Below are 14,826 nucleotides of genomic sequence, written 5' to 3'. Positions count from 1 at the left end.
AGCCACTGGGGATGCACAAGCCAGTGCATTTCATTGTGACGGTCCCAAGCCCGGATAAATGGGGAGGGTTGCATCAGGAAGGGCATCCGGTGTAAAACCTCTTCCAAATTACTGATGCGGAGAACATTTCATAATTACATACTGGATCGGTTGAGGCTCGGGTTAACAACGACCGCCACCAGTACTGTTAGCCAACAGGGTGCTGGTGGAAATTGGGCTACTGTTGGCCGAAGAAGAAAAGGAGGGGGAAGGCATGCCCGAAGGCAGGAAGAGAGGAGGAAGGTTAGGAGTGTAGTACTTAGGGTAGGAACTTTGAATGTTGGTAGTATGACTGGTATAGGGAGAGAGCTAGCTGATATGATGGAGAGAAGGAAGGTTGATATATTGTGCATGCAAGAAACCAGATGGAAGGGAAGTAAGGCCAAGTATATAGGAGGCGGGTTCAATTTGTTCTATCATGGTGTGGATGGCAGAAGAAATGGGGTAGGGGTTATCCTAAAGGAACAGTATGCCAAGAGTGTTTTGGAGGTGAAGAGAGTGTCTGATAGAGTGATGTTTATGAAGCCTGAAATTGATGGTGTAATGATGAATGTTGTTAGTGCATATGCTCCACAAGTTGGGTGTGCGATGGAAGAGAAAGAAAAATTTTGGAGTGAGCTGGATGAAGTGGTGGTGAGTGTACCCAAGGGTGAGAGACTAGTGATTGGAGCGGACTTCAATAGGCATGTTGGTGAACAGAGGGGATGAGGAAGTGATGGGTAGGTATGGTGTTAAGGAGAGGAATGCAGATGGTCAGATGATTGTGGATTTTGCGAAAAGGATGGACATGGCTGTGGTGAATACGTATTTTAAGAAGAGGGAGGAGCATAGGGTGATGTACAAGAGTGGGGGAAGATGCACACAGGTGGATTATATCCTATGTAGGAGGGCCAGGCTGAAGGAGATTGGAGATTGTAAAGTGGTGACTGGGGAAAGTGTAGTTAAGCAGCATAGAATGGTGGTCTGTAGGATGATGTTGGCAATCAAGAAGCAGAGGAGGAGTGTGAAAGCAGTGCCAAGGATTAAATGGTGGAAGTTGAAAAAGGGTGATTGTGAGGTGGAGTTCAGGGAAGAGTTAAGACAGGCACTGGAAGGCAATGAAGAGTTACCGGATAGCTCGGTAACTACAGCAGAGCTAGTAAGGGATACTGGTAGGACGTTGGTTGGTGTGACATCTGGACAGAGGAAGGAGGACAAGGAGACATGGTGGTGGAATGAGGAAGTACAGGAAAGTATACAGAGGAAGATGCTGGTGAAGAAGAAGTGGGATTGTCAAAGAGATGAAGACAGTAGACATGAGTATAAGGAGATGAGGCGCATGGCAAAGAGAGAGGTGGCGAAGGCTAAGTATAAGGCATATAGAGAGTTGTATGAGAGACTGGACACTAAAGAGGGAGAAAAGGACCTGTACCGATTGGCTAGACAGAGGGACAGAGCTGGGAAAGATGTGCAGCAGGTAAGGGTGATAAAGGACAGTGAGGGAAACGTACTCACAAGTGAGGAGAGTGTGTTGAGTAGATGGAAAGAGTACTTTGAAGGGCTGATGAATGAAGAGAATGAGAGAGAGAGAAGGTTGGATGATGTGGGGATAGTGAATCAGGAAGTGAAGCAGATTAGCAAGGAGGAAGTAAGGACAGCTATGAAGAGGAGGAAGAATAGAAAAGCTATTGGCCCAGATGACATACCAGTGGAAGCATGGAGGTGCTTAGGAGAAATGGCAGTGGAATTTTTAACCAGATTGTTTAATGAAATTTTGGAAAGTCAGAGGATGCCTGAGGAGTAGAGAAAAAGTGTTTTGGCACCTATCTTTAAGAATAAGGGTGATGTGCAGAGCTGCAGTAACTACAGAGGGATAAAATTGATCAGTCACAGCTTGAAAAATTATGGGAAAGAGTAGTGGAAGCTAGGTTAAGAAGGGAGGTGATGATTAGTGATCAGCAGTATGGTTTCATGCCAGGAAAGAGCACTGCAGATGCAATATTTGCTCTGAGAGTGTTGTTGGAGAAATACAGAGAAGGTCAGAAGGAGTTGCATTGTGTCTTTGTGGACTTAGAGAAAGCATATGACAAGGTGCCTAGAGAGGAGTTGTGGTATTGTATGAGGAAGTCGGTAGTGGCAGAGAAATATGTAAGAGTGGTACAGGATATGTACAAAGGTAGTGTGACATTGGTGAGGACTGCGATGGGAGTGACAGATACATTTAAGGTGGAAGTGGGATTACATCAAGGAGTCAGCTCTGAGCCCTTTCTTATTTGCAGTGGTGATGGACAGGTTGACAGATAAGATTACACAGGAGGCCCCGTGGACTATGATGTTTGCAGATAACATTGTGATATGTAGTGAGAGTAGGGACCATGTTGAGGAGACCCTGGAGAGGTGGAGATATGCTTTAGAGAGGAGAGGAATGAAGGTCAGCAGGGTTAAAACAGAATATATGTGTGTAAATGAGAGGGAGGGTAGAGGAATGGTGAGGATGCAGGGAGTAGAGTTGGGGAAGGTGGATGAGTTTAAGTACTTGGGATCAACAGTTCAGAGTAATGGTGAGTGTGTAAGAGAGGTGAAGAAGGGAGTACAGGCAGAGTGGAATGGGTGGAGAAGAGGGTCAGGAGTGATTTGTGACAGATGGGTACCAGTAAGAGTGAAAGGGAAGGTCTACAAGAGGGTAGTGAGACCAGCTATGTTATATGGGTTGGAGACGGTAGCATTGATGAAAAGGCAGGAGTCAGAGCTGGATGTGGCAAAGTTAAAAATGTTAAGATTTGCACTGGGTGTGACTAGGATGGACAGGATTAGGGATCAGTATATTAGAGGGTCAGCTCAGGTTGGACAGTTTGGAGACAAAGCAAGAGAGGCGAGATTGCATTGGTTTGGGCATGTGCTGAGGAGGGATGCTGGGTATATTGGGAAAAGGATGCTAAGGATGGAGCTGCCAGGTAAGAGGAAAAGAGGAAGGCCTAAGATAAGGTTTATGGATGTGGTGAGAGAGGACATGTAGGTGGTTGGTGTGAAAGAGCATGATGCAGAGGACAAAAAGAAATGGAAACAGATGATCCGCTGTGGCGACCCCTAACAGGAACATCCGAAAGAAGATGATGATGCTGATGACTACTCTACAAGTAAACAGATCTTTACTTCCTTGAATTTGTCATTGTAGACTCCCTCACTTAAATGGTACTCTTTCCCATTAGAGACACCAACGTATGCAATCTTTTCATCACAAACACAACCCATATACGCTCCTTTCCCACTGTCATAGCCTTATTGTTCAGATCACAACACTCTTTTATTCACTGTAAACTGCCAGTGCATGTCAACAACCAGTGCAGACATCCATAGGGACTTGAACAAGGCCAATTTCCTCTTGTCACTAATGATTTGAGACAGTTTAACAGCCCAATGTCCCTCAATGATCATATAGCAAATACCACCACATATGCCTTATATTTATATTCTTACATAGAGGCTCATGCACCAAATTTAGAAACAAATCCAACTAATGTTACTCAACTAATAACAAATAACAATAACAGGACAATATTCATCTCCATAAAGAAAATTAAAAAAAACAATGTATTATTAATAATATCAAAAGGTTTAATAAAGAACTGAAGAGCAAGATCAAATCCTTTAGAGCTAACTACAAATGAAAGATTGCTACATTGGCAAAGGATGACCACAAGATATTCTTTAATTATATAAAGAACTTCAGAAATAACATCCCAGCACTGCACAAAGTTTATCTGTCTGAAGGTATCACCCACTCACTCATTAAGGATATAGCTAAAATACTTTCCTATAAATTCAGCTCCAATTTCTCCCTCTGTCACCTCCAAACTTCCTAACACACCTTATTCAGTCCATATCCCATGGCTCAACACTACAGAACAGATAGTAAAGCACTCTTCAACACCAGGAGTATCAGCTCTTTGCATCCAGATAACATGCCTGTTCAGTGTGAAGCACCAAACCTCCTCCTTAAAATATTCAACCATAACCTCTTCACTGGATACATACTTGAAGCCTGGAAGCCACCTGCAGTAGTTCCACTGCACAAGGGAGGCACCACCATAGACCCTGCTGTCTACAGAATAATCAACCTTAGAAGCATTATTTGCACAGTCATGGAATGCATTATTACAGGCCTCATAAACAGGAGTACAAGAAATTTACAATCCCTAGACTCTATCTAAAGTTGCTTTTCTAAAAGATGCATCATGCCTATTAAACTTATTTGACTTCTTTAAAGAGTCACAGAAGCACCTGAGGAAAATAATGCCATTTACACAGCTTACCACAATTTAGCCATGGCTTTTAACACTATACTTGTGGTCTCACTTACATAATGACTAAACTCAGTACAAATCCTTAGATAACCTCTAAGATTACCTACAGGTTTGCTGATGGACAGCACTCCATTATAATTAATGGCACCCTATCTTTCAAGAAAGTTGCCATCAGTAGTGTATACCAGGGCTCTGATTTTTTACCATTTCTATTTGGCAAGGACTTCTCTGATGTCAAATCTGACATGAAAAACTTCTGAATGATCAAGTTCACAAACTATTGCAAGCTTGGAGCTATCATCTCCCCTTAAGACACCTTGATCCTCCGAGAAGGCCAAAGGCAAACAACTCATGGCATCAAGATTTGATCTAAACCTGAATGCCATAAAATAGCATTGTATGGTTTGGGAACCAGGAATTCTTTTACAACTATTATTTAAATTATGATCCTCTTACATAGAAACCTAGACATTTTCATGAATAATGGACTCTTATTTGATGACCACATATCCACAATCATCCAACTGATTCCTAAGGGCAGATCATCTTAGTCTAAAGAAGTTACCATTCCGCCATGTGGCCAATACTATAATACAATGTACTTTTCTATAGGTGCTTGTCCAAAGACTTGACCCAACCTGAAAAAAACTATCATTCTCTCATCAAAAATATCTTAAGAGCTCTCTGTGTTACCCAGAACATGTAAAAGCATTGACTCTTTTCTCTGTCTCCTATGCCCTATGGGTGATCAATGCCTGTCCTACAAAGCTATAAATGAGCCAGCCCTACTTGATCTGTAAGGCTGGTATCAATACCTGTACAAGATCAGCAGACCTTAATCTTGATCATAAACAGGACTTGTTAGTATGACAGATATGGTTCACCTTCAAATGTCATTACCAATTGCCATGCGCTGGTTAAACCTGACAAAACCATTTCCAGTCATTTAGGTTGGCATCACTATGGCATCCCACCATTACGTTATATTCACAGCAAGTGCGTTGTAATGATAGTTGAACAACACTTTTCAGCCAGTACAAAAGTTTACCTTTTTTAAACTTTGGGTCATGCCACCTACCATCTACTGTCTTCGTGACAGTAGAAATAATTATAACCATTACGGATAGGTTATAATGATTTAGCAACCACACTCCTGTTTGGAAAAAAGGGATAAATTTATGTGCATTTTGGCTGCCTGGGTGTTTCTTCATTTAGAGGGGACATCATTACCATCAGCACATACAACTATACATTTGACTTCAAATTACTATGGGTACTGGTTTCAATGGACAGGTTACACTGACTTAGCAACTACACTCTTGCCTGGAATGAAGGGGTAAAACTAGGATGTTTAGTTCGGCTGCCAAAATGTGTTTATTTATTAGTGGGGACAATACTACTATCAGCATATATGACTACACACTTGATTTTAAAAAACTCCTAAAAAATTTTAAAATATATAACATGAGAATCATATATACATACTTTTCCCCCACAGTTACTAGGTACGCAGTTTATGTGACTATTTTCAATCATTGTATTTCACCTAACTGCGGTCTAGGGGAATTCTTAGAGAATGATTTCCGGTTGATGCTACCAGGGAATTAAAGCGGACAACTTTATGACTCATTGACAAGGAATGGGCGCTATTCTTCACGCGTTAACTTTTGTTACACACCATTCCTTAACAATATGACACTTTATAATACTTCATAGTACTTTAAATCAATTTACGGACTACTCCGTTACTGTTGCCCTTGCCACTCATCATAGAGAGGGACCTGTTTTACTATGTAGATACTAGGTTTATTTATTTATGCAACTCAACTTGGTTTGTATAGATGATTTTTAACAGTACTTTTTATACATTTACTCTATTAAGAAAATGAATTTTATCTATGATAATATACCCATAAAGTAGGGGTTTTTCACCTTGATGTGTTATGTTTATGTTTACATTCATGTTTATTGTTCCGGAACCCGGAGCAAACTACCAGGGCTATCTGCCATTGCAAACTTTTGCTTTGCATTTGTTGCAAAGCAATGCTTGCAAGGGTTATTTACCATGACAACCACCACCAGGTGAACTTAATTACCCCAATAAATGGCAGGCGCCCTTTGTTCGTGATAGTATATAAAACTGTGTTTGTGTCAACCATTGTTTTCAGCTTCTGAAGAAGTCGGTTACTGTTAACTGACGAAAAGTGTATTGTTATTGATCGCGCTTTAAGCAAATTAAAAACAGTTGAATTTTAGCGAAGAAGGGTCCTGGTGTCTCATTTGGATTTACTGGTCGGTTGTTTTTGGACATTTCTTAGTATGACAGCTATTGTAAAAAATTCCTTAACTTTGGAGTAAATGCCCATTTTCCTTAAAGCAAAGAACATGTTTCGCACTACTGCAATCTTTACTTAAAAATGGATGGGCAAAATACAAATGTATACCAGTCCTAGCTCACAGATCCCATTTGAACAGGAAGAACAATTAGTCTGGCATACCAATGGGACTGCAATTACTAGCCTTTAAAGTACTTATTTGGTTTATAGTTTAGTAGAAAATATGGTTGGAAGTTGGCATAATGTTTAAGGTGTTTACCTAACAGAACCAAAGTACATGGTTTAAGTCTCAGCTTTGACAGAGAAATTGGTTACCCTTAAAATGGTTCATAAGGGCAGTTAGCCTAGTACTTACCTATGAACCTAGAAATATGAACCTACTGAGTACTAATATAAGATCTATCGTTAAATACACATTAAAAAAGGCAGTGGTTATTAAACTGAAGATTAGGCTCTGTAGAGTATTAACTAACCTTTGCACAATCTGAATAATTCAACATGCTATACAAGAATTCCATTTCTACCCTAACTAATTCCCATTAATGCCACTAAATAGAATGATGGCATACTTGTACATCCAGGACTAAAACGATGCATAATGGTCCTCTACTTTGTAACTTTAAAAAACAACCTTAAAGAAACATCAACAGCAAACTAGGCAGTTCCTTGGAAAGCATCATTTTGATGGGAGACATTTAGGAACACCTAAGTTAATTTTTAGTATCTGAGGAACCCCACACAATATACCATCACCACACTAATATACATTGTCTGTTTGGAGGTCTGCTTCTACTAAAACAATAATACTGAGCAAATATATGAGGAGGAAGTTATTCAGACTCAAATAACATCTCAACAAACAGTGTGTCAAACATTTAATGGGTTAAAAAAAAGTAACAGCTCACCATGAATACTTATTGTAATGATTTAGGCAATATAAAGACCATGTGGCAAATAGGATTGCATCGCTGCTTTAGGTATACTACTCACAAAGAACTGAAAGGGATTAGGTTATTCTCAATATCATCTGACTAATGTAAGGGCAAAGTGTGCGGGTGCAAAAAAAGAGGGGAAAAGGGAAGGGGCATAGTAGATAGTCAGTAAAAATTCTATCACAGGGCTTTAACTCATTTACTCCAATGGAGCCCAGGAAGTTTGCAAAGTAACTTCCAATGGGCCTAAGCCTGTTGATAGAATCAAATTATGTCTTCACATTTTAAACAAATGTTCATATCTTTGGAACCATAGTAGCTATGAAAGAAGCATAAATGGCAAACTTCCACACAAACTATTTTTATAGCGGTAGTATTCTTTAGGTTCTAGGTCTTAAACCGAATTTTATAAGTCACAGTAAACACAATAAGGGGAATTCAATAAAGCCTACATGGAATCATTTTCCATGTAGGCATAGTAGCATGGAGCTTTCATGGAAGTAAGCAGCCGTGCAATCCACTAAACAGAGCTGAGGGGCATGCCAGCATGGAAGGGCCTGTGGCATGCAAATCACCTCATAAGCAGGTGAATTGCATGCAAATGAGGGTGTAAAGTGATCCAGCAAGCAGATAGGGAGTCACACAGATCCCGTCTTGGTGTCTGAAGTGTACATGGAAAAATTCCTTGTACATGAAATTAAAAAGTGAATGGGGGCTGTAAAAGCCCAGCTAGAAGGTCAGAAATAGCAAAGCAGACACAAATATGTGCAAAACTATGCCCTGTGTGTCCAAAATGTAATGGAAATCAATTTAAAATAGTTTTGTAATACCCATATTATGTTTGTATGGCACGCAGCAGTGCACAAACATGGTGTAATGCAAAAAAAAAAAATATTTAAAAGTTTAAAAACGAAAAAAGTAAAATATGTGACAATAATGCATTATAGGGCCTTGCATGGAGTATGTACAATAGTAGATGTCTGTGGTTGCTAAGGAGGCAGGTCCTGTAATAGTGTAGTATCCAGGTTGTATGCACGGATGTTTATGCAAATGAGCTGGGTTACTGAATAGCAAAAATGGATATCCATGCCTGCAGATCAAACCCGTGTAGCCTCATAACTGTGTTGGTGACCACAGAAGAGGTAGCTGCCATCAAAAAGAGGTATGTCTCTATTTCTTTAAGCATATTGGAGCACAGAGGTGCCTATTTGTGCATCGAGCCCCTGAGCTGGGCAGAGGGGGTGTGTCCAGTACTACTAAGCTTAGTTTAGCTTTGGGGAGTGTGTTTAAGCTGGTTTGAGCATGTTTGCATTGCGCACCACTGTGCTGAGCATGCCCGTTCATGGGGGTGTGTCTGTTGACTGCTGAGCATTGTTTATACCTGTGGTGCAAGTTCGCATACTGCACTGCAGTGCTTAGCAAGCAAGGCTGTCAAAAAAGAATAAAAAAAGAAATTGGCTGAGAAAGCCAGTCATATATAAATTACTGATGACCCCTGTTCCACCTAAACTGGGCCATTCCAACCCCTCAATGATGTACTTGGCAGGTGGAATGCATCATAGTTAACCAATCGCACAAGCTGCATCTGCAGCAGAGCACTATAAAGTATGCATACACATTACAATCTGAATAACCCCCACACTCTGCACCATTGGAATACAGACTTGGGAATTTTAACTGAAAGAATGCTAGGGGCTGCTGCAGCTCTGCTACATTTGTATGTACTAGATTCTGAGGTCAGTGCTGATGCTGCTGTGGACAATAGGCCTAGACTGAGAAGGAGAAGAGCGTTCAGGTCCAGGGTAACCTTCCAGGAGCTACATGAGCTGGAGATTGTAGCACTCTACAGTGTGGACAGGGACATACAATAAGAACTCACTGAGCTTTGCCGCCCTCAACTCAGACCCAGAGCCAACAGAGCGGAACCCATCCCAGTGAAAAAAAGATATGTGTAGTTCTTAGGATACTAGCTACAGGTACTTTTCAAAGATTAATTGGGGACATGATGAGGGTCTCACAGGCATCAGCATCCAGGGTACTCCACCACTTCCTGGATGCCATGCAAACATATGCCAGTGAGCACATTTATTTATCCCACACCCCTGAGGAGAGGGCCAGCAGTATGCATCTCTTCTAACATGTAGCACACTACCCTAAGGTACTGGGTGCCATACACTGCAGTCATGTCCACATCAAAGCACTGCCCAGTGAGGAGGGTAGAGTTTACGTCAATCACAATGGCTATCACTTCATCAACTGCCAGGTCATGTGCAATGCCCAGGACATTATCATGAATGTGTGTGCTGCCAGCCCTGGCAGTTATCATGACTCCCATATCTGGCAAGCATCACAGTTGTAACATGTTTGCTAGGGGGGACATCCCATATGGCCATCTACTGGGGGATGCTGGCTATGCATTGGAACTGTGGATGATGACACCCATCAGAATGCAGACACACCTACCAAAGAATGCCATAATGAGGCACGTGCACAAACTAGGACCATCATAGAGTGTGTGTTTGGGCTGCTCAAGTCATGGTTCTGGTGCCTCAATATATCTGGTGTAGCCTTGCAGTACTCTCCAGCTACATGTGCACAGATGTTCACAGTATGTGCCATGCTACACAATATGATCCTGCGGAAACAGCTGCAGCAGGATCATCACAGGGAAGGGTCACACAGCCCCCACCAGTGCCTAGGTCCCCACAACCACACCCACAGGGGGATTCAGAGCATGAACCCCTGAGGCTGTCCTTGTAGGCAGATGTAAGATTGCCCAGTATGCACTGACCTTTGCCAAGAGGCAATGCATAGCACATGCACTGACAACCTAGGGCCCTAGGTACTGACACCTTACTCTGACTCACATACATAGTCAAAAGGATGCCAGCCACACCACACAACCTGTACCTAACCATGTATTAGCTGTGTACTGCATACATCAGACAGAGTTCGCCCTGAAACACAGGTCTCTCAATTGTGACTTTCACAAGGTAAGTCACTCTCTTATACAAAAAATGTATGGGGTACTAGACTATGGTAGCAAATGTATGGACCTGCTGCATGTATGCAAGGGAATAGAGTGGGATACTGGGCTATTTGAAGAGAACTAATAGCTATGTGGGACAACAGGGATTCTGTCCAATACTGAGTGCCCCATAATATGCATTAGGGCACATGGCTGGAAACCCCACTGCATTATGCAAGGGAAATGCCAAACAGTCAGGTCATAGGACACATGCATGTCTGTCAATGCCAGAGTCCCCTACGATTGACACATCAGTGTTCCCATACAACTGCAGTAACAGTATGTTTGCAAGGATGCAGCAGCAGACCACACAATTCCAGGGCTGTCACAAAGAACCTGAGTGCATGTTCTGTTTTCCGCAAAACACGAAGGTCACAGCAGGGGTCACAGTGTATGTCTATATGCTGGTAATAGTGTGAGGAATTAAAACTCACTTTCTGGTGGCTGGTGTGGCTCACTGGGCTAAGGACATTAGCATGTTTGATGCTGTTGATGGTTCAAAACTGACTGCACCTACAACTTTTGCATGTGAGTTACTCGTATGGTAGAGACCCACAGACTGTCAAAACACCACAATCTGTTACTGCAAGAAAACTGGGCAAAGCCAGAGAAAATGGGTGGGGGACAGAGGGCCAAACCTACAGACATTAAACATGCTCTGAGTAACCTAGAAGGTGGCTAGTATAACAGCAGGTTGCAACAGGTCACATTAGCAGCAGGATGTAAAGGCCATCACTTAACTGTGTCAGTATTTGCAACAATTCAGTGGACTGTATTTAGTAGTATATGACTGGATAAATATAACTGTATGAGGAACAGAGCAGACATATGGGGCAGAGTGCTGAACATTCTGAAAATCATGTGCAGTCAGATGTGTGAAGACTGTCACCCTGTGCGTGGTGTTACATCATATACCCCAGTCACATCATACCTCTCAACCACTTAGAGCAGGAAATCTGGACAAAGCCATGAACAATAGTGGAACAAAGGCCCGAATATAAGGAGAAGGATTAACTAGTGGCTAGAAAGTTCAGAGAATAAATTCAGAGAATAAGAGGTCATGCATTAGCATGAATGTCCTGATGTGTATGGAGCCAGTAACTCAAATATCTCACATTATTTCCTAATGTTCAATCTGTAATGATTTGCCACTACTGTATCAGAAAATTGCAATGCCATGTAAAACATACAAAACATATGATGCAAAATTGTGCATTCTATTACAATCTGTATAGTTGATAGGTATGTGTCATATATGACAGTCAGCAAAAAGCCGGGGAATGCCTTGAACAAAATATCAGGGGGGTGCTGGACTGTTGAATCAAGTGCAGCAGCCAATTGGCTGCAGCACACAAAATGCTGGACTGGAGTACAGGTAGGTCTGGCCTGGTTCACCTTGTAGTCACTGACAGTCACACTGGGCATGCTCCTACACTTAGCTAACTTGAGCCCATGTCTGATGCTTCATCTGATCAAAGTACTGCTATGTGGAAATATGTCTGTGCATACAGACAGCTATGTATAAGTATGTGTCTGTTTGCTGTATCCCCCTCACACATGATTACCCTATGCATCAGTATGTGGAACATATATATATATATATATATATATATATATATATATATATATATATTTATATATCTATATGCATATATATATATATATATATATATATATATATATATACATTTGTATATATAGAACACCCAGATGACACATATAAAGGGTAGCAGACCTTGTCACAAGGTATGCATGCATGATTATGCTGACTGCCCCCTTGTCCCTGATACACTGTTCAACATATAGGTAACCATGCATGTATAGAGCCGTAATTTGCCAGTGACATATTTCTGTTGTGCTGCCTTGCCATCCCATGCCACTGTATTGCCACCAAGACTTCATAGCTAGGCCACTCAGACACCTGGAACACAAAACATACACAGGTCTGTGAGACACCTATCATTCTGTAACACTACCACCAGTCTAACATCATGCAACAAAGATACACAAACTTTGATGTGTAGTAATGACACATGCCAGCATACAGCACCTGTCATGGCCCATAACACCTGCCATGGCATAACAGTACCACACTACACAACTACATGTAAAGTAATATAGTCACCATGTGCATCAGAAACATAGGTTTATAGGTAGGTACTAGGCTATTGGCCCTAGGGCCTATATAAGCCTAGACAAAAAGTTACCCTGGCTTTTGCCACCCAAGAAAATGGTTTTCCTGTGCCACTGTCGAGCAGAGCCACAGAAGTGATCTCCAGGGTGAATTTCCTATTTCCCATCCAATCATCAAGATTTTTCTTGAAGAGTACTAATGAGGAGCTTTGTTAGATATAGATAGGTAGTTTGTTCCAGAGTATGGGACAGGAATCTATCCCTCTTGCATGTTCTGTTTATTGTGGTGACAAGGTTTAATTCCCTAGAGTGTGTAGCTCAGAGTGATTGGGATTTCTTTAAGTGCAGCATGTCCAACAGCTCTGGGTTTGACATAGCGTTGTATGTTAGGCAGAGATCACCTCTGAGTTGGCGATATGCAATGGAGTAAAGCTGGAGATTTTTGAGTTGGTCTGCACAGGGCATCGGCTTGAGACTGGTAATCCTTTTTGTGAGGTATTTCTGTGGCCTTTCCAGTTATTGTTGATGTCTTGTGAGGTACATACCAAAAGGGGCATTGTACTCTATAATGGCTCTAATGAGTGACAAGTAGAGGGGAACAATGACCTCTTTTTTCCTGGATGAGAAACCTTTTGTGATGAGGTGTGCCACATAGAAGGATTTCCTGACTGCTGTAGCAATGTGATTATCGAAGGAGAGACTACTGTCTACCTGTGTCCCCAGGTCTCTTATCACACTTTCAGTGTTAAGTTTACTACCGCCTATGTGGTAGTTCATGGGTACAGAGTTTTTACCAAAGGGGATGACAATGCACTTTTTGGCATTGAGCTTGAGGCCATGGCATCAGGTATCATGACACCAGGCATCTATCTTAGTGATGCCCTTTTGTAGGATGTCCACATCATTAGGGGTTTCTATTATGGCTCCTAGTTTGCAGTCATCTGTGAACTTTGTTAGCCAAAGACCTTCTGTGTTAGCCTGTACTTCAGAGAAGTAGATAACAAGCAGGAGGGGACCCAGGACTGAACCTTATGGTACTCCACTTGTCAGTGGTCTGAAGTCGGATTTGGAGTCTGCTACTTTCACAGTGTGGGTCACATATTTGCATGTCCCTGCATCGATGGCATGGATGGTAGGGATGTTGCACAGGTATTATCACATGCACAGGGTGTGGTTTGGGGGTGCCAGAGGCCTAGGCTGTGCCAACCAGTTGACAGCATGTGTGTGAGTCAGGAAGGAGTGCTGGTTAGATGGGCCATATTGAGGAGATGTGTGTGTCTGTTGTGGACTTGCATGTGACAGTGATGTTTGAGGGTGTGTCTGTACACAGTCAAGGCTAGCTGTACACATGTGTATGTTGGACAGCTGTGGACCGTACATGGCAGAGTGGGAAGTTTACCATCTCTGGCCACGAACATGGGAACTGAATCTGCCAGGGGTGGCATTGGCACCACCATGCCCAGGGTGAGATGTTTGGTAGTAGCTGATGGTGACTGCTGTCTGCTGGGCCTGTGTCCCCATGGGATTACCCAGGACCATGTGCCCATGGTCTGCCATGTTGTGGTATGGACAGCACACTTCTGTCTGTAGTGCTGGAGGTACTACCACTACAAGAGCATGAGTGTGTATGGCCACACGGAGTCTCAGAGGATGATGTTGTTGACCTACTCCCACATGTCCGATGCCCTACTCCAACCAGATGTTCCAGCACAGGCAATGTTTGGAAAAAGAGTGAAACTGTCTCAGCCCACCGTCTGTCCACTACCTCAGTGAAACAATCCATGGTGTCACCAATGTGGTGGACACAGTAACTGATGTCAGGCTGTGCAGCAGCTATAATCTGATGCGTCTGTCTGGTGTTGTGTTCGGAACATGCTTGTGCCTCCATGATGGACCACAACATGTGGCAAGTGACCTGTGATGTGACACCTGTGACAGGTGGTGGATGGGCAGCAGTCCTCTTTTGAGCACCCCTGTCAATCTGCCTGTGTGGAACCTTGCCAGCTGTCTGGCTATAGTCAGTGTCTAAACTCACTGATGTCATAGTTGCCATACTGTCCTGTTCAATGTCGCCA

The sequence above is a fragment of the Protopterus annectens genome, chromosome 3.part1 (assembly GCF_019279795.1).
Source record: "Protopterus annectens isolate FY-2018-M chromosome 3.part1, PAN1.0, whole genome shotgun sequence".
NCBI classification, from domain to species: Eukaryota; Metazoa; Chordata; order Ceratodontiformes; family Protopteridae; genus Protopterus; species Protopterus annectens.
Note: the sequence above shows the minus strand (reverse complement) of the source record.